At 42.7% G+C, this 14,035-nt stretch overlaps 1 pseudogene; it reads right to left on the minus strand.

Moving 5' to 3' along the window:
- Positions 1 to 564: 564 nt before the first annotated feature.
- LOC119623229 (small integral membrane protein 12-like) lies at positions 565 to 13,636 on the minus strand (annotated as a pseudogene).
- Between the last annotated feature and the right edge of the window lie 399 nt (positions 13,637 to 14,035).

The raw sequence follows: 14,035 nt of genomic DNA on the forward strand, positions 1-14,035 counted from the left end.
TCTCGAACTCCTGACCTCAGGTGATCCACCCGCCTCGGCCTCTCAAAGTGCTGGGATTACAGGCCTGAGCCACCGCGCCCGGCCTATTCTTGTATTTTTTCTAGAGATGCGGTCTGTCTCCCTGTGTTGTCCAAGCTGGCCTCAAACTCCTGGGCTTGAGCAATCCTCCCTCCTCAACTGTCTCAAGTGTTAGGATTACAGGCATGAGCCACCATGCCTGGTCAGATGGATTTTTGAACTCTTCCCATTGCAAACTGAAAATAGACAAGTAACTATCCCTTCTCAAGGCGACACCCACATCCCATCCATTCTCCCTTGAGGCCAAACTGCTTTCCCACGGAGACTGACAGCCAGTGTGCATTTCATAACACTCTTCCCCACAGTGCACCCATAGACTTGGAAGCCTGAATATTTGTGGCCACTATACAACAGATGCAGTTTTCAGTCAGAACCCTCTAGGGCCCTCAGCTGCTGCTGGGTCTGCCTGCCATCAAGGAGCAACCAGTGTGTGTGTGGCTGTGAGGTGTGGGAGGGGCCAGGGTGAGCAACAAAGCAGATCAGAGGTGAATTCTGGGGCTGGGTGGACACAGTGGCAGGACCAGTCGTGGCCCACAGTAAGACCAAAGGGCCTTGTGTCCTCCATTAATTCTTTTCTGGGCGATTTCTGCTAAGGACAGCTTCAGGGAAAATTCCAGCTTGCCCTTAAGGCTCATCACCTGGGTGTGCTCCTTGCCAAGTGACTCACCGAGTTTGTGATCCTCCCAGTGCTCTGAGATGCTCTTCTTCTCCTCCACAGGCCTGGGATCCTTTTCCCTGATGAACTATTCCAGGTGGCATCCCATCCATAGCCCCAACCATGAAGGCCACAGGGAATGTGACATAGCAAGCATAGGTATGCATCACAGTTCAAAGTACAGGCCATGTGACATTTACGGCCCAGACCACACTCTCAGTCTGGCCTGCTCTCCCTGGCTCTCCTAGAGCACATCACAGACGTTGCTGGTCCCAGACCCTAGTTTTTCTTTTATTCATTGCTTTTTATTAGGATTTGGCTGCAAAATTGTTGTATCCAGTCCAAACTCTATATTCTACACATGAAATGTCCAGAGGAATTGAGAGGTCCATTCTTGAAGCATTCCCAGAAGAATGAGAAATGTCCTACAAGTCAGAATTCTCTTCCAGCCTCTTCCTGACTCTTATTGACCAAAGTATATTCCAAGGCAGCTCCTAAACTGACCACTGCCCAGAAGAATGGCTTATTCTTAGCCAATCAGTCTAGTTCCTGAAGCTGAAGTTGAGATCAATGTCCTTGGAGGCATGTGGGCTGCATGGGGGAGAGGCAGACACCAGAACTGGGTTCTATTAGGAAGAATGAAGAGGAGATAGATGCTGGGTGTGGAATCAACAATGTCCAATTCAGTGAGAATGGAAGGAGGCAGGAAGGTTTGAAAAATATTAAGGGGATAAATGTGTGGGGAAGTGTTGTGGGGAATATGGGAAGAGACTCGGACTTGGCAACTGGTTGGGTATTTGATGAAATAAGAAATCAGACAAAATAGATGTAGTGCTGGGGAGGTGATAAGTTCAGTTTTGGATGAGCTGAATCTGAGATGCCAATGGGATATCCAAATAGTAGTTTGATGTTCTCAAGAACAAGCATTAGCCTGAAGGTACGTCTGAGAGTCCAAGAGGCATCAGCATGTAGAGAGAATTGAAGCCATTGAGTGGATGACTCAGGGAGTGAAGAGAATGAAACAAAAACAAACAGAAAAACAAAACTAGAAGAATTTTGGAACCCCTGAGAAAGAAGATGAAAGTAGGTGAGAAAGTACTGTGCGAAAGGTGGGAGGAAAAGTCTGGAATGTTCATTATCAGAGAAACTGAGGGACGAGCGCATTTCATGAAAGTAATGATGGTTACATGGTCAAAGGCTGCAAGAAATATTTGGATTTAAAAGTATCCATTGGATTTAGTGGCAAGAAGGTTCTTAAGACCTTGGCAATAACACTTTTGATGGACTTCTGGAGACAGAGCCTGCCTCTGCTGGAGTGAGATGGAAAATGAGAAAATGGAGAAGGTGTGTGTAATCACCTATTTTAAAAGGCAAAAATAATTTTTTTGAAAAAACCAGGAGAGACTTTAGCATGTTTAAATGCTAAACAGCCATTCTGATTCAAGATGGGTGGCTACTCAGTACACACTTTAATCTCTGCTCCTTTCAAAATGCTGTGCGGTTAAAGAGCAAGATCTGCAGCAGCACTGGGAAACGTTCACATTGCCGTCCGCAAACCAGAAACAGTGAGGGATTTCTGGGAGACACAAAGCATGGGATTCGATCTTTGGCAAAAGTAAAGATCCTAAAAAGCAATATAGTAGAGGAAGAGACTATTGGAACGTTGAGGTTTTTTGAAAGAACCTTGAAAAAATCCTCAAGACTACAGTTGTTAGTAGCTGGGTGGGGGAAGAAGCAGTGGAGAAGAGTAGATTATGGGGCAGAGGGCAGGGTCATTAGTTCCAAGACGGCTGGAATAGGGTCAGGCCCAGAGAGTGCCCAAATGGGTGTTCCTCTTCTAGGCTATAGCTAGAGACAGCCTTGCTCTTAATGACCAGAAAGTGGGGAGGGCCTCCTTTGGGAGACGGAATGTCATAGTATAATCTTGGAGAGAGATTGTTGAGGTTCTAGCCACCAAAATAGACACAGATTCTCACATTCTGAGAGCAAGTTCCCCAAGAAGCGTGAAAGGTGATTTTCCTGGCTGCACTTTGCTGTCCACTCACCATGGCCAGTGCTCTGCCCTCAGCCAGATATTCACACTGCAAAGGACACAGTGACTTTAGAACACTAGCTAGAAACACTTCTTATTTATAAACTTGAATAGATAACTAAAAGTCATCAGACATTAGCATGAAGAAGAACAAAGAAGAATAATTAGTAAATAGTTACTGAGAAAATGGATAATTTAGAAAATTAAGTAACTTAAATTTTCAGTATTTCTAGAAATAATTGAGATTATGCTGCACTCACAAAGCATTTCTAGGCTACTCTGGGCCAAGTGCTGGTGGCTCACGCTTGTAATTGCAGCATTTTGGGAGGCCGGGGCAGGCGGATGACATAAAGATCACTTAAGATCAGGAGTTTGAGACTAGCCTGGCCAATATGATGAAACCCCATTTCTACTAAAAATACAAAAATTAGCTGAGTGTTGCACACCTGTAGTCCTAGCTACTCAGGAGGCTGAGGCAGGAGAATTGCTTGAACCCGGGAGGTGGAGGCTGCAGTGAGCAGAGATCACGCCACTGCACTCCAGCTAGGCAACAGAGTGAGACTGTCTCAAAAGAAAGAAAACAAACAAACAAAAAGAAGAAGTTACCAAAACAGTATGAAAGTAAGTTTATAAGTAGACTGGACATGGAGAAAACATTATTTTATAAACTGAAATATGGTGCCAATGAATTTCCTAGAACTTACTGCAGAAAGACAAGTAGTTGAAATTATGGAAGAAAAGTTAGAAGACAATTTATTATTTCATTTGATAAGTACTTTGAATGCCTACTAGGTGCCCTCTTGGTGGCCTCATAGAGTCTATAATTTAGTGAGCAGTAAGGCAATAAACCAAACATTACAACAATGAGTATATAAATTGGAATTGTGATAATTTGCTATGAAGAACAAGAACAAAGAGTCGCAATATAAATAATAGCTGAAATTTATTTAATTTAGAAACTGTGCCAACAACAGTTGAAAGTGCAAACTTTATTTAATTTTTTAAATTAAATTTTTTTAATTTTTAAATTTTTATTTATTTATTTATTATTATTATACTTTAAGTTCTAGGGTACATGTGCATAACGTGCAGGTTTGTTACATATGTATACTTGTGCCATGTTGGTGTGCTGCACCCATCAACTCGTCAGCACCCATCAACTCATCATTTACATCAGGTATAACTCCCAATGCAATCCCTCCCCTGTCTCCCCTCCCCATGATAGGCCCCGGTGTGTGATGTTCCCCTTCCCGAGTCCAAGTGATCTCATTGTTCAGTTCCCACCTATGAGTGAGAACATGCGGTGTTTGGTTTTCTGTTCTTGTGATAGTTTGCTAAGAATGATGGTTTCCAGCTGCATCCATGTCCCTACAAAGGACACAAACTCATCGTTTTTTATGGCTGCATAGTATTCCATGGTGTATATGTGCCACATTTTCTTAATCCAGTCTGTCACTGATGGACATTTGGGTTGATTCCAAGTCTTTGCTATTGTGAATAGTGCCGCAATAAACATACATGTGCATGTGTCTTTATAGCAGCATGATTTATAATCCTTTGGGTATATACCCAGTAATGGTATGGCTGGGTCATATGGTACATTTAGTTCTAGATCCTTGAGGAATCGCCATACTGTTTTCCATAAAGGTTGAACTAGTTTACAATCCCACCAACAGTGTAAAAGTGTTCCTATTTCTCCACATCCTTTCCAGCACCAGTTGTTTCCTGACTTTTTAATGATTGCCATTCTAACTGGTGTGAGATGGTATCTCATTGTGGTTTTGATTTGCATTTCTCTGATGGCCAGTGATGATGAGCATTTTTTCATGTGTCTGTTGGCTGTATGAATGTCTCCTTTTGAGAAATGTCTGTTCATATCCTTTGCCCACTTTTTGATGGGGTTGTTTGTTTTTTTCTTGTAAATTTGTTTGAGTTTTTTGTAGGTTCTGGATATTAGCCCTTTGTCAGATGAGTAGATTGCAAAAATTTTCTCCCATTCTGTAGGTTGCCTGTTCACTCTGATGGTAGTTTCTTTTGCTGTGCAGAAGCTCTTTAGTTTAATTAGATCCCATTTGTCAATTTTGGCTTTTGTTGCTGTTGCTTTTGGTGTTTTAGACATGAAGTCCTTGCCCATGCCTATGTCCTGAATGGTATTGCCTAGGTTTTCTTCTAGGGTTTTTATGGTATTAGGTCTAACATTTAAGTCTCTAATCCATCTTGAATTAATTTTCATATAAGGAGTAAGGAAAGGATCCAGTTTCAGCTTTCTACTTATGGCTAGCCAATTTTCCCAGCACCATTTATTAAATAGGGAATCCTTTCCCCATTTCTTGTTTTTGTCAGGTTTGTCAAAGATCAGATGGCTGTAGATGTGTGGTATTATTTCTGAGGACTCTGTTCTGTTCCATTGGTCTATATCTCTGTTTTGGTACCAGTACCATGCTGTTTTGGTTACTGTAGCCTTGTAGTATAGTTTGAAGTCAGGTAGCGTGATGCCTCCAGCTTTGTTCTTTTGGCTTAGGATTGTCTTGGCAATGCGGGCTCTTTTTTGGTTCCATATGAACTTTAAAGCAGTTTTTTCCAATTCTGTGAAGAAACTCACTGGTAGCTTGATGGGGATGGCATTGAATCTATAAATTACCTTGGGCAGTATTGCCATTTTCACGATATTGATTCTTCCTATCCATGAGCATGGTATGTTCTTCCATTTGTTTGTGTCCTCTTTTATTCACTGAGCAGTGGTTTGTAGTTCTCCTTGAAGAGGTCCTTTACATCCCTTGTAAGTTGGATTCCTAGGTATTTTATTCTCTTTGAAGCATTGTGAATGGAAGTTCATTCCTGATTTGGCTCTCTGTTTGTCTGTTACTGGTGTATAAGAATGCTTGTGATTTTTGCACATTAATTTTGTATCCTGAGACTTTGCTGAAGTTGCTTATCAGCTTAAGGAGATTTGGGGCTGAGACAATGGGGTTTTCTAAATATACAATCATGTCATCTGCAAAGAGGGACAATTTGACTTCTTCTTTTCCTAACTGAATCCCCTTGATTTCTTTCTCTTGCCTGATTGCCCTAGCCAGAACTTCCAACACTATGTTGAATAGGAGTGGTGAGAGAGGGCATCCCTGTCTTGTGCCAGTTTTCAAAGGGAATTTTTCCAGTTTTTGCCCATTCAGTATGATATTGGCTGTGGGTTTGTCATAAATAGCTCTTATTATTTTGAGGTACGTTCCATCAATACCAAATTTATTGAGCGTTTTTAGCATGAAGGGCTGTTGAATTTTGTCAAAAGCCTTTTCTGCATCTATTGAGATAATGATGTGGTTCTTGTCTTTGGTTCTGTTTATATGCTGGATTACGTTTATTGATTTGCGAATGTTGAACCAGCCTTGCATCCCAGGGATGAAACCCACTTGATCATGGTGGATAAGCTTTTTGATGTGCTGCTGAATCCGGTTTGCCAGTATTTTATTGAGGATTTTTGTATCGATGTTCATCAGAGATATTGGTCTAAAATTCTCTTTTTTTGTTGTGTCTCTGCCAGGCTTTGGTATCAGGATGATGTTGCCCTCATAAAATGAGTTAGGGAGGATTCCCTCTTTTTCTATTGATTGGAAAAGTTTCAGAAGGAGTGGTACCAGCTCCTCCTTGTACCTCTGGTAGAATTCAGCTGTGAATCCATCAGGTCCTGGACTTTTTTTGGTTGGTAGGCTATTAATTATTGCCTCAATTTCAGAGCCTGCTTTTGGTCTATTCAGGGATTCAACTTCTTCCTGGTTTAGTCTTGGAAGAGTGTAAGTGTCCAGGAAATTATCCATTTCTTCTAGATTTTCTAGTTTATTTGCATAGAGGTCTTTATCGTATTCTCTGATGGTAGTTTGTATTTTTGTGGGGTCAATGGTGATATCCCCTTTATCATTTTTTATTGCGTCAATTTGATTCTTCTCTCTTTTCTTCTTTATTAGTCTGGCTAGCGGTCTGTCAATTTTGTTGATCTTTTCAAAAAACCAACTCCTGGATTCATTGATTTTTTGGAGGGTTTTTTGTGTCTCTATCTCCTTTAGTTCTACTCTGATCTTAGTTATTTCTTGCCTTCTGCTAGCTTTTGAATGTGTTTGCTCTTACTTCTCTAGTTCTTTTAATTGTGATGTTAGAGTGTCAATTTTAGATCTTTCCAGCTTTCTCTTGTGGGCATTTAGTGCTATAAATTCCCCTCTACACACTGCTTTAAATGTGTCCCAGAGATTCTGGTATGTTGTATCTTTGTTCTCATTGGTTTCAAAGAACATCTTTATTTCTGCCTTCATTTCATTATGTACCCAGTAGTCATTCAGGAGCAGGTTATTCAGTTTCCATGTAGTTGAGCGGTTTTGATTGAGTTTCTTAGTCCTGAGTTCTAGTTTGATTGCACTGTGGTCTGACAGACAGTTTGTTATAATTTCTGTTCTTGTACATTTGCTGAGGAGTGCTTTACTTCCAATTATGTGGTCAAGTTTGGAATAAGTGTGAAGTGGTGCTGAGAAGAATGTATATTCTGTTGATTTGGGGTGGAGAGTTCTGTAGATGTCTATTAGGTCTGCTTGCTGCAGAGATGAGTTCAATTCCTGGATATCCTTGTTAACTTTCTGTCTCGTTGATCTGTCTAATGTTGACAGTGGAGTGTTGAAGTCTCCCATTATTATTGTATGGGAGTCTAAGTCTCTTTGTAAGTCTCTAAGGACTTGCTTTATGAATCTGGGTGCTCCTGTATTGGGTGCATATATATTTAGGATAGTTAGCTCTTCCTGTTGAATTGATCCCTTTACCATTATGTAATGGCCTTCTTTGTCTCTTTTGATCATTGATGGTTTAAAGTCTGTTTTATCAGAGACTAGTATTGCAACCCCTGCTTTTTTTGTTCTCCATTTGCTTGGTAGATCTTCCTCCATCCCTTTATTTTGAGCCTATGTATGTCTCTGCATGTGAGATGGGTCTCCTGAATACAGCAGACTGATGGGTCTTGACTCTTTATCCAGTTTGCCAGTCTGTGTCTTTTAATTGGAGCATTTAGTCCATTTACATTTAAGGTTAATATTGTTATGTGTGAACTTGATCCTGCCATTATGATATTAACTGGTTATTTTGCTCGTTAGTTGATGCAATTTCTGCCTAGCCTCGATGGTCTTTACATTTTGGCATGTTTTTGCAATGGCTGGTACCAGTTGTTCCTTTCCATGTTTAGTGCTTCCTTCAGGGTCTCTTGTAAGTCAGGCCTGGTGGTGACAAAATCTCTAAGCATTTGCTTATCTGTAAAGGATTTTATTTCTCCTTCACTTATGAAACTTAGTTTGGCTGGATATGAAATTCTGGGTTTAAAATTCTTTTCTTTAAGAATGTTGAATATTGGCCCCCACTCTCTTATGGCTTGTAGAGTTTCTGCTGAGAGATCTGCTGTTAGTCTGATGGGCTTCCCTTTGTGGGTAACCCGACCTTTCTCTCTGGCTGCCCTTAAGATTTTTTCCTTCATTTCAACTTTGGTGAATCTGGCAATTATGTGTGTTGGAGTTCCTCTTCTCGAGGAGTATCTTTGTGGTGTTCTCTGTATTTCCTGGATTTGAATGTTGGCCTGCCCTACTAGGTTGGGGAAGTTCTCCTGGATGATATCCTGAAGAGTGTTTTCCTAGTTGGTTCCATTTTCCCCCTCACTTTCAGGCACCCCAATCAGACGTAGATTTGGTCTTTTTACATAATCCCATACTTCTTGCAGGCTTTTTTCATTTCTTTTTCTTCTTTTTTCTTTTGGTTTCTCTTCTCACTTCATTTCATTCATTTGATCCTCAATCGCTGATACTCTTTCTTCCAGTTGATCGAGTCGGTTACTGAAGCTTGTGCATTTGTCACGTATTTCTCGTGTCATGGTTTTCATCTCTGTCATTTCGTTTATGACCTTCTCTGCATTAATTACTTTATCAATTCTTCCACTCTTTTTTCAAGGTTTTTAGTTTCTTTGCGCTGGGTACGTAATTCCTCCTTTAGCTCTGAGAAGTTTGATGGACTGAAGCCTTCTTCTCTCATCTCGTCAAAGTCATTCTCCGTCCAGCTTTGATCCATTGCTGGCGATGAGCTGCGCTCCTTTGCAGGGGGAGATGCGCTCTTATTTTTTGAATATCCAGCTTTTCTGCCCTGCTTTTTTCCCATCTTTGTGGTTTTATCTGCCTCTGATCTTTGATGATGGTGACGTACTGATGGGGTTTTGGTGTGGGTGTCCTTCCTGTTTGATAGTTTTCCTTCTAACAGTCAGGACCCTCAGCTGTAGGTCTGTTGGAGATTGCTTGACGTCCACTCCAGACCCTGTTTGCCTGGGTGTCAGCAGCAGAGGCTGCAGAAGATAGAATATTGCTGAACAGAGAGTGTACCTGTCTGATTCTTACTTTGGAAGCTTCCTCTCAGGGGTGTACTCCACCCTGTGAGGTGTGGGGTGTCAGACTGCCCCTAGTGGGGGATGTCTCCCAGTTAGGCTACTCAGGGGTCAGGGACCCACTTGAGCAGGCAGTCTGTCCGTTCTCAGATCTCAACCTCCGTGCTGGGAGATCCATCACTCTCTTCAAAGCTGTCAGACAGAGTCATTTGCGTCTGCAGAGGTTTCTGCTGCTTTTGTTGTTGTTGTTGTTGTTTAGCTGTGCCCTGTCCCCAGATGTGGAGTCTACAGAGACAGGCAGGTTTCCTTGAGCTGCTGTGAGCTCCACCCATTTCGAGCTTCCCAGGGCTTTGTTTACCTACTTAAGCCTCAGCAATGGCGGGCGCCCCTCCCCCAGCCTTGCTGCTGCCTTGCAGTTAGATCGCAGACTGCTGTACTAGCAATGAGGGAGGCTCCGTGGGCATGGGACCCTCCCGGCCAGGTGTGGGATATAATCTCCTGGTGTGCCCGTTTTTTTAAAGCGCAGTATTGGGGTGGGAGTTACCCAATTTTCCAGGTGTTGTGTGTCTTAGTTCCCCTGGCTAGGAAAAGGGATTCCCTTCCCCCTTGCACTTCCCAGGTGAGGCCATGCCTCCCCCTGCTTCAGCTCTAGCTGATCGGGCTGCAGTAGCTGACCAGCACCGATTGTCCAGCACTCCCTAGTGAGATGAACCCAGTACCTCAGTTGAAAATGCAGAAATCACCGGTCGTCTGTGTCGCTCGCGCTGGGAGCTGGAGACTGGAGCTCTTCCTATTTGGCCATCTTCCTCCGCCCCCACCTTTTTTTTGGTTTTGAGGCGGAGTCTTGTTCTGTCACCAAGCTGGAGTGCAGTGGGTGCAGTGGCATGATCTCGGCTCACTGCAACCTCCACCTCCCGGGTTCAAGTGATTCTCCTGCCTTAGCCTCCTGAGTAGCTGGGACTACAGGCACGTGCTGCCACGCTCAGCTAATTTTTGTGTTTTTAGTAGAGACAGGGTTTCACCATGTTTGCCAGGATGGTCTCGATCTCTTGACCTCATGATCCGCCTTCCTTGGCCCCCCAAAGTTCTGGGATTACAGGCATGAGCCACTGCCCCTGGCCTTTGCTTTGTCACCCAGGCTAGAGTGCAGTGGCGTGATCTCAGCTCACTGTAGCCTTGACTTCTGGGCTCAAGCAATCCTTCCACTTCAGCCTCCCCAAGAAGTTAGGACTATAGGCATGCACCACCACACCCAGCAAATTTGTAATTTTTGTAGAGATGGGGTTTTGCCATGTTGCCCAGGCTGGTCTCAAACTCCTGAACTCAGGCAGTCCACCTGCCTTGTCCTTCCAAAGTGCTCAAATTACAAGCATCAGCCACCACACTCAGCCTGTATTTGTGTATTTAATCTTTACCATAATCCTATGTCAGTCAGGGAGTAAATATTTTAGACTTTATAGGACGTATACAATCTCTATCACATATTTTTTCAATTCTATAAATGTATTATTTTAAATTAATAAAAATTGAAAAATTTTTTGGCAGAATCAGAGTCTCCCTGTTTTGCCTATAAATGTATTGTGATGTCAGGAACTTTGAAGGAGCTGAGATTTTACCCTAGTTATATCCTAATAAGTTAGACGGAAGCTGACAAAAGACATGAGACTTCTGGGTCAGAGACAAAGGACTTTATTACTGAAGACATAATGGGTGGCATAGATCTCATGGACTTCAAGTTTTCAGGTGTGCATACAGTGGGTCTGTATCACAGCTGAGGAGTACTGAGATCAGGGAACCCAAATCTTTTATGGTGGGCTGAAGTACACCCACTCTTTCTTAGAGGGAGATATTATCACTGTTACACTTGACAGTAAACGAGGCTGCTCTTTACTGCAGAGGGAAGCAGTCTCTCTTCCAAGGCTGTTCTCTATATAAATATCTTTGAAAAAGTGGTTCATGACAAAGATGTACAGAAATGAGATAAATCCATGGTGAATTGTCTCCTATCAGAAAGCCAAGGCATAGAGAGGTTGAGGCTTGTCTGAGGCCTCAGAACTAAGTAGATGCAGAGCCAGGGTTCAATCCCACACTGTCTATGTAAGACATACTCTTAACCAAGGGTTGGTACACCATGACCTTCCAGCCTAATGTGGACCTGTTTTGCATAGCTGGTGAGCCAAGAATAGTTTTTACATTTATAAAGCGTTGTAAAAAACAAAGAATATGTGATAGAGATTGTTTAGGTCCTATAAAGTCTAAAATATTTACTACCTGGCTGACACTTTACAAAAAAATGTTTGCCCACCCATACTCCTAGCCAGTGCACCTGACTGCCTTTTAGGATGTTTAGTAGGGTGTGCATGGGGGGCTAGCATAGTTCTAGGTAATGGTAGCAGGGAAGACATGAATTAAAAATTGAATCAGAGGCCAGGCACGGTGGCTCATGCCTGTAATCCCAGCACTTTGGGTGGCCGAGGTGGACAGATCACCTGAAGTCAGGAGTTTAAGAGCAGCCTGGCCAACATGGGGAAGCCCTGTCTGTACTGAAAATAGAAAAATTAGCCGGGTATAGTGGCAGGCGCTTGTAATCCCAGCTACGTGGGAGGCTGAGGCAGGAGAATCTCTCGAACGAGGGGGGCAGAGGTTGCAATGAGTCAAGACTGCGCTACTGCACTCCAGCCTGGGCGACAGAGTGAGACTCCATCTCAAAATAAACAAAAAGTGAAAAAAATAAAAATAAAGATTGAATCAGGCCCTGAAAGGTGAATAAGAGTTGAATGAAGAAAAGAGGGGAAGCTGGTTCCATGAAGAAAAAAATTTCCCTGAGTGGAGAGATACTTGGGTTTTTAGACAAACTACCACCCACACTGTGTGAATGTGCACGGTCCCCTACGCCCAGCGTGGGTGGTGGTTGTCGTCACTGAGTGCTGTGCACCGAGCCAGTACGTGGGAGTCAGGACAAAGAGATATCGGACAAAGTCTTCTGAGAAGATGTGGCTAAAATGTGGCTACTTAACCACTGGTCTACACAGCTCTCAGACCAGAAACCTAGGAGTCATCCTTGATTCCTTTCTTTTCCTTACCCCACATCTAATTTATCTGGAACTACCTCCAAAATATAGACTGAATCCAACTGCTAGTAATCTTCATCACCACCCCTGCATTCCAGCCACAATTAGAACAGCTTCCTAAGCAGATCTAACTGCATTCACTGTTGCTGCTTACTTTCTATTTTCCGTGCAGCAACCGGAGTTTTACTTTTAGAATTCAAGTCAGATAATGTTATTCTCCTGCCTCAATCCTCTGCTGACTTCTCCACACTTTTAAAATAAAATTCAAACTCCTTCCTATGGCTCTGTCCACCTTTTCAGCTGCATTTCTTATTCTTTCTATCTATGTTCATCTCGGTTTCTCAAGTCAATCTCTTTTTTTTTGAGACGGAGTCTCGCTTTGTCGCCCAGGCTGGAGTGCAGTGACCGGATCTCAGCTCATGCAAGCTCCGCCTCCCGGGTTTACGCCATTCTCCTGCCTCAGCCTCCCGAATAGCTGGGACTACAGGCGCCCGCCACCTCGCCCGGCTAGTTTTTTGTATTTTTTAGTAGAGACGGGGTTTCACCATATTAGCCAGGATGGTCTCGATCTCCTGACCTCGTGATCCACCCGTCTTGGCCTCCCAAAGTGCTGGGATTACAGGCTTGAGCCACCGCGCCCGGCCTTGCTCAAGTCAATCTCTTCAGAGATACCTTCTGTGACTAACCTCCCTAAAATTAACTTATCCCTGTAATTATATAACCCTGGACCTTATTTATTTACTCCATGTCACTTATCCCTTCTTAAAAGTTATATTTATTAATTTATTTGCTTAAAAACACAATATACGTCTTTCTCAATGAGAAAGACTAGAATATACTTAATAGAATGAAGGATTCCTGAAGGCAGGGACTTAGTCTTGTTTAGCACTGTATTCTCTGTGCTTGGGAGAGTGTCTGCTACATAAGTAGAAGGTTAATGAATATTTATTGAAAGAATAAACACATATTTTAATTAATTTGTGAGCTTCGTATGAAAATGCACCAAGTATCTCCTATGATTTAATAAAATCTTTACAGTGAAGAAGATAAGCTGATCCTATTGATGACAGAGTTTGGCAAGAACCACCTGCCTTTTCTGGTTTTAACATTGAGGGTCTATGAAAGAAGTAGATAAGGAGGAAGAGATAGATAGAGGTGTGGGCCACATAACATGGGGTGCCACCAAGCAAATCCAACCTTGTTTTTGTGACTGTCATGTTTGCAGCCTGCCTGTAGTCATGGCCGCTGCATAACTCCCTTGGGGTGGATAGTCTACCGCTAGGTGGAATGTTGGAATGCAACCTGGTGGAATGGACCACACTTTCCTTACCAGTAGAGTCGATAATATGCTGCTGACACCAAGTCAGCCAGATACTTCCCATTGGCTCAGGGGCTGAGAAGGACATCCTACAATTACCTGTGAGCTTGGTAAAGATAGTGAAATGGTTTACATGGATTTTGAAACAGTATTTCCAGGCCTCTAAGTGACTACAAAAATAACCAGTAGGGGACTTCAAAACTGTCTGACAGAGCATCAGTTAATCTTGCATTTTAGTTTAAGAACTTCTTTGATACAGTCAAGAGATGGCCTAAAAATATGGGCTGTATTTTTGCATACCATGTATTCCACCTACCATATCATCCTGGAAACGTCTACTGACAGACCCTGCTCCTCCTCCTCCCCATCCCAAGCGTTAAGAATAGTGACTCATTCTTTTCTGCTTTAGAAAGCTAAACTGTTTCTATAAAGGGTTAGATAACAAATATTTTAGGTTTTCTGGGCCATATGGTCTCTGCCACAACTT

This window comes from Chlorocebus sabaeus, chromosome 14 (assembly GCF_047675955.1).
Source record: "Chlorocebus sabaeus isolate Y175 chromosome 14, mChlSab1.0.hap1, whole genome shotgun sequence".
In the NCBI taxonomy this organism is placed as follows: Eukaryota; Metazoa; Chordata; class Mammalia; order Primates; family Cercopithecidae; genus Chlorocebus; species Chlorocebus sabaeus.